The 13,000-nt window shown below is 39.3% G+C and overlaps 1 protein-coding gene across 2 annotated transcripts in view; it reads left to right on the forward strand.

Moving 5' to 3' along the window:
- Nucleotides 1-10,038, forward strand: part of OFD1 (OFD1 centriole and centriolar satellite protein) — a 69,495-nt gene extending 59,457 nt beyond the window's left edge. The window contains exon 24 of one of the 2 annotated variants that reach the window (XR_004683669.1): nucleotides 9,371-10,038. The gene's annotated coding sequence lies outside the window, so the exon portion shown is untranslated. Of the gene's footprint in view, nucleotides 1-1,854; nucleotides 1,868-9,370 lie in introns of those variants that run through there. The other variant, XR_004683670.1, reaches the window with a different exon arrangement.
- Nucleotides 10,039-13,000: the final 2,962 nt, after the last annotated feature.

Here is a 13,000-nt window from a genome sequence, read left to right on the forward strand (position 1 = left end):
TAGAATAAATTCCACTTGATCATGGTGTGTAATCCTTCTAATGTACTGTTGAATTCAGTTTGCTAATATTTGGTTGAGGATTTTTTGCATCTATGTTTGTTAGGGATGTTGACCTGTAATTTTATTTTCCTATAAAGTCCTTATCTAATTTTGTATCAGGTTAATGCTTTGTAAAATGAGTTTGGAAGTATTCCCTGGAACCCCCCCCCCTTTTTTTTTTTTTTTGAAGAGTTTGAGAAGAATTGGAGTTAATTCTTTAGGAAATGTTTAGTAGAGGGGCGCCTGGGTGGCTCAGTCATTGGGCGTCTGCCTTCGGCTCAGGTCATGATCCCGGGGTCCTGGGATTGAGCCCCGCATCGGGCTCCTTGCTCAGCCAGGAACCTGCTTCTCCCTCTCCCGCTCCCCCTGCTTGTGTTCTTGTGTTCCCTCTCTAGCTGTCTCTCTCTCTGTCAAATAGATAAAATCTTTAAAAAAAAAAAAAAAGGAAATGTTCAGTAGAATTCACCAGTGAAGCCATCTGGTCCTGGACTTTTTTTTGTGGAGAGAGTTTTGATTACTGATTTGATCACCTTACTAGTAATTGGTCTCTTCAGATTTTCTTTTCTTTTTTTCTTAAGATTTTATTCATCTGAGAGAGAGAGAGAGCACACACTAGCTCGAGGCAGGGGTGGTGGACAGAGGGAGAAGTAGACTTCTCACTGAGCAGGGAGCCAGATGTGGGACTCAATCCCAGGACCCCAGGATCATGACCTGAGCTGAAGGCAGACGCTTAATTGACTGAGCCACCCAGGCACCCCAGTCTCTTCAGATTTTTCTATTCATGGTTCAGTTTTGGTAGGTTGTAGATTTGTAGGAATTTATCCATTTCTTCTAGGTCATCCAGTTTGTTGGGGTATAATTGCTCATAATAATACTTGTGTGGTATCAGCTGTAATGTCTCTTATTTATACTTTTATTTGAGTCTTTTTTTTTTCTTGATTAATCTAGCCAAGGGTTTTGCTTATCTTTTCAGAAAACCCAGCTCTTAGTTGCATTGATCTATTGTCTTTTTCATTTCTAGTTCATTCATTTCTGCTCTGATCTTTGTATTTCCTTCTTTCTGCTAGTTTTGGGCTTAGTTTTTCTTTTTGTAGTTCCTTGAGATGTAAAGGTAGGTTTTGTATTCGAGCTCTTTCTTGTTTCCTAATGTAGGCATTTACTGCTATAAACTTCCCTCTTAGAAGAGCGTTTGCTGCATCCCGTAAGTGTTGGTATGTTTCCTTTTTCGTTTGTCTCAAGATGTTTTTCTGTTTCTCTTTCTTTGACCCATTTGTTGGTCAAGAACATGTTGTTTAGGGGCGCCTGGGTGGCTCAGTCGTTAAGTGTCTGCCTTCGGCTCAGGTCATGATCCCGGGTCCTGGGATCGAGCCCTGTGTCAGGCTCCCTGCTCCACGGGAAGCCTGCTTCTCCCTCTCCCACTCCCCCAGCTTGTGTTCCCTCTCTCACTGTGTCTCTCTCTGTCAAATAAATAAAATCATTAAACAGTTTAATTTCTATGTATTTGTGTATTTTCCAGCTTTATTCTTATAATTGATTTCTAGTTTTATACCATTGTGGTTGATATGATTTCAGTCGTCTTAAATTTCTTGACTTGTTTTGTGGCCTAACATATGATCTATCCTGGAGAATTTTCTGTGTATGCTTGAGAAGAATGTGTATTCTGCTCCTGTTGGATGTGTGAAAATTAATAAAGGGAAATTTTACTTAGAATGGAGTTGGGAAGCCCTGTAGGGGAGAGCGTGCCCACACATGAATTTTCCATCACAGCTTACTTCATTCCTATGCCAGAAAAAGTTCACTTTATTGCTCCAGCAGGAGGAAGATTTTCTAGCTCAGCAATAGCCTAGCCAATGAGAAACTGCCACAGTTCAGCCAGTAAGTAACCATCACCACCCTAAATTCTTGTTTTCCTCCAATAGACTTTCATTCAAAGCAGCCCCTCCCAACTTCCTCCTTTTTCTCTATAAAGGAACGTTCCTCTCCCTTGTTCTGCAGACTTTGCCTATGGTTTGCTATAGCTTGCATGTCCTGAATTGCCATTCCTCTGCTATTCCTGAATAAACTCATTTTGCTGGTAAAATAACTTGCTGTTTTATTTTTAAAGTTTAATTACTTGGTGATCAGAAGTGGGATCTGAAGGAGATGAACCCCTGAGGACCTAACAACCCTCAGAACCGTGTGCAGTACCCACTTGAGCCCTGTGCTCTGCACTTCCCTGACTCGTCTTTTTTCTTCTGTTTCTTTTTTCTTCGGTTGGGTAAATCTCTCCGATTCAAGCTCTCTCCCTTGGTTGAGTTCTCTGACTTTATTTGATATCTGTTTTTGTTTTTATGAAGGCACCACCCTACCTGTTGAGCACTCTTTGGTTTTTGTTTGTCTTGTTTCTGTTTGCTGCACCTTCCTGGTAAGTAACCTATCCTGTTCAAAAGGGGGAAACACATGATTCCCGGTATTTCAGAACAGCTGTTAGAAAATAGGGTCCCTTGTAGTTAAGACACTTTAGGGAATCTAAAGGCAAGATGGGTTTGCCCTAGTCCTTGGACCAGTTTCTTGGCCTTTGTGAGAAAATAGGCAAACTTACGGATAATTTGGAATTGTAATGGCCATTCTGGGGAAACTTTGACTTAAATAAATCCACCTTAAGGGACACCCTTAAAAAGAGAGGATCCCAACCCTCTCAGAGACAATGGAGTGCATTCTTTGGTATGCAGAAGTTTCTGAAAGACAAAATGATTTAAAAATAGCTCTAAAAAGGATCCTTAACTGCATGAAAGTAAAAAATCTTTCCTTAAAAAACAAAACAAACGTTGGCCATCAGCTAACCTTAACTTAATCTGTCTTCCAGAAACGTAGTTTGGATCCAGTTATTCTTTTGAGTTTTGTACTTGAGACATGGCTAAGGTTTTTTGTTTTTGTTTTATTTTTAAATTTTTATTTTTAAGATTTTATTTATTTGACAGAGCATAAGCAGGGGGAGCAGGAGAGGGAGAAGCAGACTCCCCACTGAGCAGGGAGCCTGATGTGGGGCTTGATCCCCGAATTCTGGGATCATGACCTGAGCCGAAGACAGACACCCAACCAACTGAGCCACCCAGGTGCCCTGTTTTTTTTTTTTTTTTTTTTTAAACAAAAGCTCTTAAGAGCTCTGTGTTTGTTTATGTATGTCTACGTATGTCTGTATTTTTCTACTTAGATAGTATTGCCAAAATTAATTTGTAAAGAGCTCTAATTGGCTTAAAGAAAAATAAGTGCACGTATAAATTAAGTAAACTAACCCAGATGTTTTTTGGGTTCACATGTTCTGGGATAATCAGTAAATAAAAGCTAGTTTGTTGGTTTAATTAAAACAGACATGTCTTAGAATTACAACATTGACTATAATGCAAACATACAACTTTGATTCTACCTGGGTTTATTAGTCAAAGTTTATGCTATCTCTATTGCAAAATCTGTCAGCAAGAAAATTTGCTTAAGATGATGGCTGGCATTGTCTAATGTCTCATGAAGTTTTTGTGAGTGATCTAAACATAATTGGTGGGAACAAGATGACTAGATAAACAAAAATGGGATAAGAGTTAAGTGCAGTAATTATGTTTTTATGGCATGTGTGGTTAAAAATAGCTTCCCCAGATCTTTTTTGGTAACTCCAAACTTGAGAGTTTTGCTGAGTTAAATTAAATGATGGAATTTCATTGAATATCTGGATAATTTTTTAAACAAGATAAAATCCTAAAACATTACTGAACATAGATTTATCCAGTTTTGGCTTCTTATTACAGAGAAACTAAAGGTACTTTGGTCTGTTAGTGAACACACTTCATGCCATGCTGATAAAATGTTCTATGAGAAAAGCACATGGTTCTAGAAATAATAAAATGTTTCTCATAATTATATTTCTCTAGAAATAATAAAATGTGCTCATAAATTTGCCAGTCCACAGTTGCTTACATTTTAGTTTTTGCTGGGAATTAAGGATTCTAAGGATTAAGAATGCTAAATGCATGTAAGAATACAACGGTTAGAAACAATAAGCATGAAAGAAAACAACTGTAAATGAAAAGTGTGCAAAGAAAGTAGGATGTGAGATTTTGGTAAAAGAAGGGAGGAATGGACATGTATTTTGATGAGGAAAATGAAGTGATTTTTTTTTTTTATTAAAAGATTTTATTTATTTACTTGACAGAGACACAGCTAGAGAGGGAACACAAGCAGGGGGAGTGGGAGAGGGAGAAGCAGGCTCCCCGCAGAGCAGGGAGCCCGATGTGGGGCTTGATCCCAGGACCCTGGGACCATGACCTGAGGCAAAGGCAGACGCTTAATGACTGAGCCACCCAGGCTCCCCAAAAGTGATTTTTATCCTAAAGGAAAACTGGCTATTTTGGAAAGGGAAAGAGCAAAGGGCAAACTTAAGTGGACAAAGAAAGTTGTAGAAGGTTTGTGGAAAAGGGATCTTGGGAAAGGTATTTTATATGTAATCAAGCTGGCTAAGATTAAAATGAATTCATTTAAAAATGAGTTTTAATAAATCAAAAGTATCCTGGGGTGCCCTGGTGGCCCAGTCCATTAAGCATCCAACTCTTGGTTTTGGCTCAGGTCCTGATCTCATGCCTCATGAGATCAAGCCCCACATTGGGCTCCACACTCACTGGGAGTCTGCTTTTGGATATTCTCTCCTTTGCCCCTTACCTTGCTCACTATTTCTCTCTCTCTCAAATAAATCTTTAAAAAAAATAAAAACCAAAAGTATCCTGGTACAAAACTAAAATTTGTGGTTTTTTGTCTCTGTTAAAAGGAAAAGGTTTATTACATTATTGGTCTGTTCCTTTTTTTTTTTTTTTTTTAATTCAAGTTAGTTAACATAAAGTATAGTATTGATTTCAGGAGTAGAATTTAGTGATTCATCACTTACATAAAACACCCAGTGCTCATCCCAACCAGTGCCTCCTTAATGCCCATTACCCATTTTGCCTGTCCCCCCCCACCCACCTGCCCTCCAGCAACCCTCAGTTTGTTCTCTACAATTAAGAGTCTCTTATGGTTTGCCTCCTCCTCTGTTTTTATCTTATTTTTCCTTCCTTTCCCCTATGTTCATCTGTTTTGTTTCTTAAATTCCACATAGGAGTGAAATCATATGATATTTGTCTTTCTCTGACTGACTTATTTTGCTTAGCATAATATGCTCTAGTTCCATCCTTGTACTTGCAAATGGCAAGATTTCATTCTTTTTGATGGCTGAGTAATATTCCATTGTATATATACTACAATTTATTTAAGATAGAGGGGGGCGGGATTGGGGCAAAGGGCAAGAAAGAGAGAGACTCTTAAGCAGGCTCTGTACCCAGCACGGAGCCCAACACGGGTCTCCATCTCATGACCCTGAGATCATGACCCGAGCCAAAATCAAGAGGAAATCAAGAGTCGGACGCTTAGCCAGCTGAGCTGCCCAGTGCCCCCATATACCACATCTTTTTTGTCCATTCATCAGTCAATGGACATTTGGGCCCTTTCCGTAATTTGGCTATTGTTGATAGTGCTGTTATAAACATTGGGGTGCATGTGCCCCTTCAAATCAGCATTTTTGTATCCTTTGGATAAATACCTTGTGGTGTGATTGCTGAGTCATAGGGTAGTTCTACTTTTAACTTTTTGAAGAAACTCCATACTGTTTTCCAGAGTGGCTACACCAGTTTGCTTTCCAACCAACAGTGCAAAAGTGTTCCACATCCTCGCTAACATCTGTTTCCTGAGTTGTTAATTTTAGCCATTCTGACAGGTGTGAGGTAGTATCTCATTGTGGTTTTGATTTGTATTTCCCTGATGCTGAGTGATGTTGAGCATCTTTTCATGTGTCTTAGCCATTTGTATATCTTTTTTGGAGAAATGTCTGTTCATGTCTTCTGCCCATTTTTTAACTGGATTATTTTATTCTTTGGGTGTTGATTCTGATGAGTTCTTTATAGATTCTGGATACTAGCCCTTCATCCAATATGTCATTTGCAAATACCTTCTCCCGTTCTTTCAGTTGCCTTTTATTGTTGTTGATTGTTTTCTTCACCGTGACCTCTTGATGAGGTCCCAGTAGTTCATTTTTGCTTTTGTTTCCCTTGCCTCCGGAGATGTGTCTACTAAGAAGTTGCTGCAGCCGAGGTCAAAGAGGTTGCTGCCTGTTTTCTCCTCGAGGATTTTGATGATTTCCTTTCTCACATTTAGGTCTTTCTGAATTTGTTTGTGTATGATGTAAGAAAATGGTCCAGTTTCATTCTTCTGCATGTTGCTGTCCAGTTTTCCCAACACTGTTTATTGAAGAGGCTGTCTTTTTTCCACTGGATATTCTTTCCTGCTTTGTCAAAGATGAGTTGACCATATAGTTGTGGGTCCGTTTCTGGGTTCTCTCTTCTGTTCCATGGATCTATGTCTGCTTTTGTGCCAGTATCATACTGTCTTGATGATGACAGCTTTGTAATAGAGCTTGAAGTCTGGGATCGTGATGCCTCCCACTTTGCTTTTCTTTTTCAACATTAGTTGGCTATTCAGGGTCTGTTCTGGTTCCATACAAATTTTAGGATTGTTTGTTGTAGGTCTGTGAAAAACGCTGGTGTTACTAGGATTGCATTGAATGTGTAGATTGCTTTGGGTAGTATAGACTTTTTAGCAGTATTTGTTCTTCTAATCCATGAGCATGGAATGCTTTTCATCTCTTTGTATCATCTTCAATTTCTTTCATAAGTGTTCTATAGTTTTCAGTGTACAGATCTTTCACCTCTTTGGTTAGGTTTATTCCTAGGTATCTTACGGTTTTTGGTGCAATTATAAATGGGATCGATTCTTTGATTTCTCTTTCTGCTCCTTCATTATTAGTGTATAGAAATGCAATCGATTTCTGTACATTGATTTTATATCCTGTGACTTTGCTGAATTCATGTATGAGTTCTAACAATTTTTTGGTGGAGTCTTTGGGGTTTTCTATATAGAATATTATGTCATCTGCAAAGAGTGAAAGTTTGCCTTCTTCCTTGCCCATTTGGATGCCTTTTAATTCTTTTTGTTTTCTGATTGCTGAGACTAGGACTTCCAGTACCATGTTGAATAACAGTGATACATTATTGGTCTGTTCTTAATAAGAAATTGTAAACAAAGTTTCTTTATTTTTAATGTAATCTGCCTAGGAAACAAAGATTCTGTGTTTTATCTTTTTTTTTTCCTTTGTGGAAGTCACTTGACTTTTTTATTTTTTATTATTCTTTTTGGCATTTTTTCCCCCAAATTTTTATTTAAATTCTAGTTAGTTAACATATAGTGTGATGTTGGTTTCAGGAGTATAATTCAGTGATTCATCACTTAATATATTCACAGCCAGTGCTCATAATCATAAATGCCCTCCTTAGTACCCATCACCCATCTAGCCCATCCCTCACCCTCTATGTTTTATCTTGATCAGATCTTTTATTACTTAGAAAAGCTGAGTGTTCTCTATTCAGAAAGTTACAGCTTTTGCAGCTGTGTGATCTATATTTATACTTGGAATCTTTTTGTCAGTTTGGGTAAGTAGATAATTAAGTATTGTTTTATAATTTTCTGTAACCCTTTTGTTACCCAAGTGTCCAAACCTTTCGATACTCTTGACAAGCTTCTCAAAATTAAAATTTTAAATGAAATTTTTTTGGCTGCAAACTCATAAGAATTTCTAGTGGGTCTCTGGAACAGCTCCAAACATTCTCTCTCTATAGAAACAGTGATATTACACTAATTAGGCTTATTTGGTATGTTAAATTACATGGGAAGCATTGTCCAATTAGGAATACTAAGCCTTCTTTATTTTGTGTTTGTATAGGTGTATGTTAATATGCGTGTTCTATAAATTTCACGAAAATTTAAAAAATTCTGATGTGTCCTGGTACAGTGTTATCAGTCATAATTTTAAAATGTATGTCACGGATAAAGAAGATGTGGTTATGTGTGTATATATATGTGTGTGTGTGTATATATATGTATATGTATAATGGAATATTATCAAAAAATGAAATCTTGCCATTTACAATGACATGGATGGAACAAGAGGGTATTATGCTAAGTGAAATAAGTCAATCAGAGAAAGACAATTATCATATGACTTCACTCATACGTGGAATTCAAGAAACAAAACAGAGGAGCATAGAGGAAGGGAGGGAAAAATAAAACAAGACATAGTCAGAGAAGGGAGACAAACCATAAGAGACTCTCAACCATAGGAAACAAACTGAGGGTTGCTGGAGGGGAGAGGGGCGGGAAGATGGGGTAACGGGGGTGAGCATTAAGGAGGACACTTGATGTAATGAGCACTGGGTGTTCTATACGACTAATGAATCACTGAACTCTACCTCTGAAACTAAGAATACACTGTATGTTAATTAATTGAATTTTAAAAAAATAGTAACTAATTTGTCAAATGCATTAATAACTAGTATGTCAAATGCATTAATACTAGCATTAATAGTAACTAATTTCTCAAATGCATTAATAACTAGTTAAAATAAATGTATGTCACAAAATGAAGCAAATTTACTTGTCAGTTGCATCACTGGTCTCTTTGGTAAGTGTCTGTGAACTCTTATCAGGTCTTTAATTGTGGCCATTTTTAAGTTGTTTGTCCTTTACGGTTATTGTTTTACTCTGATGCCTTTACGACAAATGTTTCTACAAAAGTGTTTCTTCTTCAAAGAGATTCATGAAAAGGGAATTTGACAGGTGCTCTAGAATACAGGTTTTCGATTACTTTAAGATCATAACATTGAACTAGGTAAGAATTTCTCAAACTCTAATGGAAAACTGATTGCTTTAATGCTTTGTTTTCCAGATTTAAAGGACCCTCCCCCCTTTTCCCCTTCTCCTTTTAAAAGAGCTGTCTGTAACTTAAAATAATTTGGTACCAATGATTGAAGCATTTATCCTTTTTTCTTTACCTGATCCCTCCAGAATTCTGAGACTCTTATTAGTCTTCTTTTTCATGACAATATATTTGCATAAGTTCAGTGAGAATCTGTTCTTTTTTGTATCAGGATGTCCAGTACACCTTGCCCCCTGCGTCCTTTGATCCACAGTTGGTAAAAAGGGATCTACTTCAGTTTTGCAAAAGCCCAATCAAATCCATAGGGGATAATCACACTTGGGTAGGACAGTCTTCCACAATGTGCTCTTGGGAGATGAAAGCATCGTCATAATCTGCAGCCCAGAGATTTTACCATTGGGAAAGATATCTCCAGAAGGACACTTCAGCCCCATGGAAAGGCCCTATCAGGGACTGTTAACCAACCCTTGTGCTGCCAGACTTCAAGGAATATGCTCTTGGATCCAGGTATCACATCTAAGCAAGTGCCAAACCCTGACTGGACACACACCATCTGGTGACCTGAAAGTAAAGATTCCGGAAGTTGAAACAGATGAAGCTAAAGGAGACTGCTTTCCCAAGGTGACCAGACCAGGCCTGTATGCCTTTTTCTTGCTGCTTATTTAATTTCTTCCTCTCTTGTTCAGGACAGTGTCCTGATCCATATTTCCCAATCTATTGCAAAAAGGGGAAACCTCTCTGACTGTCGAATCTGTCCAGAAACTGAAAGGTTCATTACATCCGAGATCCCTTGGTCTTATGTGTCACCAATTGTCTTAGTCCCAAATGCCACTGTTGATTCTGCCTGCCAAGTCTATGGGTGTTACCTATCGGATTAGGCTATTTACAGCCAGGTGTTCTCGCACCTTGTTTCAAACTTCCTCCAGCCATAATTGTACTAGGTCAGCCTGACACTTGCATCACTGCCAATCGTATGACATTTGCACCCCCCACATTCTTTTCCCTATTTAAATACAGTCCATTCCCCTGCAAGGGAGATACAGATGGGCCAGTTGCTCTTTGCAAGGCTTTCAGAAAAGACCCTTTCAGGATGGGATGGTACCTCACAGAATGTCATGCCAATTCCTCTGATTCCTGCCTTGAAAAGGTCAATCGGGGGCGCCTGGATGGCTCAGTCGGTTAAGCGTCTGCCTTCAGCTCAGGTCATGATCCCAGGGTCCTGGGATCAAGTCCCATATCGGGCTCCCTGCTCAGTGGGGAGTCTGCTTCTCCCTCTCCCTCTGCCTCCCCGCCCCCTGCTCATGCTCTCTCTCTCTCTCTCTCTCTCTCTCTCTCTCTCTCTCATGCTCTCTCTCTTTCAAATAAATAAATCTTTAAAAGGAAAAAAGGTCAATCAGGGAATTCCAGCTAATGGATCTATTACTAAGCAGACCTTAGCTGGAGACCTCTGTACTTCACCTGGTTTCATTTTTGTTTGCAGTGGATGGTATTTCCCATGGGCATATGAATGTTTAGATAGCTGGCGAGTTGGAGGTCAGTCCTTAATGGGATGTTTAACTGTTGCTGTCAACATCCATAATAAATCAGAAGCCTCCCGTGGTAGTCTACCCCATTAAACCTCCATAGCCACCTGAAACGGGAACTTCCAGGAGGCATGCCTGATTATTGCAAGTAGGCCTCCATTGGGAGAGCTAGTCTGCTCCACAGCCAAAGCAGCAACCGTCCAGCAATGATCACTTGACTCATTGGCTGAAGTAGTTTTGGACAGTCACATAGCCCTTAATTACCTACTTGATACACAAGGAGGTGTTTGTGGAATCGCAGATACTCCCTGTTGTATGGAACCTCAAAAGACCCAAATAGCCAAAGCAATCTTGAAAAAGAACAAGGGAGACTCTCAAGCAGACTCTGGCTGAACGTGGAGCCCAATGTGGGGGCTCAGTCTCACAACCCTGAGATCATGACCTGAGCCAAAACCAAGAGTTGGACACTTAACTGACTGAGCCACCCAGGCGCCCCTGTCCTGCTACTTTTAATTCTACTCTGTAATTTTAAGTTTTGTACTTGTGGCCTGTCAAACCTTGGTAGAAATGATGTACCCTATAAGGTGACACTGGCTCAGGGCTTCGAGCTGATCTCGTGTGTACAACCTTGACAAGATATAGCCTTTGGATGGGAAATGCCTGAGAGTTCTCCCTCCTAACCTTCTTATTACTCAAATGGGGCCTTATTGGTTTGTAACTGCTACGTATTTTCCCTGTGATGTGGGATGTGATAACCAGGAAAGGTCCTTCATGGCACCAAGGGACAAAAACAGTTAATACAGAGAACTCAACTCTTGATCAGTTATGCTTTTGGAGAAAGCTCTTGATCAAAAGGGGGAAATGTGAAAATAAAGGGAAACTTGATTTAGAATGGAGTCCGAAAGCCCTGGAGGGGAAACTGTCACACACACAAACTTTCTATCACAGCTTACTTCATATTTCCAGGCAGGAGGAAGTTCACTTTACTGCCTCAGCAGGAGGAAGGTTTTCTCCTTGCCCAGCAGTTGCCTAGCCAATGAGAAACCCGTCACCACCCTGAACTCTGGCTTTCCTCCAAGAGACTTTTGGTCAAAGCATTCCCTCCTTTCTTCCTCCTTTTTCCTCTGTAAGCTTCCTCTCCTTTGTTCTTCAGACTCTGCCTGTGGTTTGCTATAGCTTGCATGACTCAAATTGCAATTCCTCTGCTATTCCTGAATAAACTCATTTTACTGGTAAAATAACTGGCTGTTTTATTTTTAAGGTTAACAGATGGAATGTTCTGTAAATGTCGGTTAAGTCTATCTGGTCCAATGTGTTGTTGAAGTCCAGTGTTTCCTTATTGATTGATTTTCTGTCTGGATGATCTCCATTTTTGAAAATGGGGTATTGAAGTCCCCTGTTGTGATTGTGCTGCTGTCTAGTTCTCCCTTTTGAGGTCTGTTAATATTTGCTTTGTATGTTTATGTGCTCTGGTGTTGGGTGCATCAATATTTACAAATGCTCTATTTTTTGATGAATTTACCCTCTTAGTATTATATGATGAACTTCTTTGTCTCTTGTTAGTTTTTGGCTTAAAGTCTATTTTATCTGATGTATGTATAGCTACCCCTACTTTGTTTTGGCTATTTGCTTGGAATATCTTTTTCCATCGCTTCACTTTCAGTCTGGTGTGTTCTTAAAGCTGAAGTGAGTGTTTTGTAGGTAACATATTTATGGATCTTGGTTTTTTATCCATTCAGCCACTGTGTCTTTTGATTGGGGGAATTGAGTCCATTTATATTTAAAGTAATTATCGATAGGTACAGAATTCCACCATGTTGTTGTTTTCTGGTTGTTTTGCAATTCCTTTGTTTCTTTCTCTTACTCTCTTCCTTTGTATTTTGATGATTTTCAGTAGTGGTATGCTTGGGTTTCTTTTTTTTTTTTTTTTAAGATTTTATTTATTTGACAGAGAGAGAGTATGAGCAGGGGGAGGGGCAGGGAGAGAGAGAAGCAGGCTCCGCATTGAGCAGGGAGCCCAATGTGGGACTCGATCCCAGGACCCTGGGATCATGACCTGAGCTAAAGGCAGACACCTAACCGACTGAGCCACCCAGGCGCCCCTGGGTTTTATCTTTTTTGTATCTACTGCAGGCTTTTGCTATGTGGTTACTATGGATCTTACAAACAAGGTATGTATAACAGTCTATTTTTTTAAAAAAACTTATTTATTTGAGAGAGAGTGGGCAAGCAGGGCAGTGGGCAGAGGAAGAGGGAGAGAATCTCAAGCAGACTCCCTGCTGAAGTGGAGCCCAATGCGGGGTTCAGACCCACAACCTTGAGATCATGACATGAGCCAAAATAAAGAGTCAGATGTTTTAACTGACTGAGCCACCCAGGCGCCCCTATAGTAGTCTATTTTAAGCTCACAACAACTTATGTTTGAACATATACAGAAGCTCTACATTTATACATTGCCTCCACATTTTGTTTTTGATATTCATTTGCAAATTGTATAATTATTTTTAGTACTTTTGTCTCTTAATCTTTTTTTTTTTAAGATTTTATTTATTTATTTGACAGAGAGAGACACAGCGAGAGAGGAAATGCAAGCAGGGGGAGTGGGAGAGGGAGA

This window comes from Mirounga leonina, unplaced genomic scaffold (assembly GCF_011800145.1).
Source record: "Mirounga leonina isolate KUSES-001 unplaced genomic scaffold, KU_Mleo_1.0 Mir_276, whole genome shotgun sequence".
NCBI classification, from domain to species: Eukaryota; Metazoa; Chordata; class Mammalia; order Carnivora; family Phocidae; genus Mirounga; species Mirounga leonina.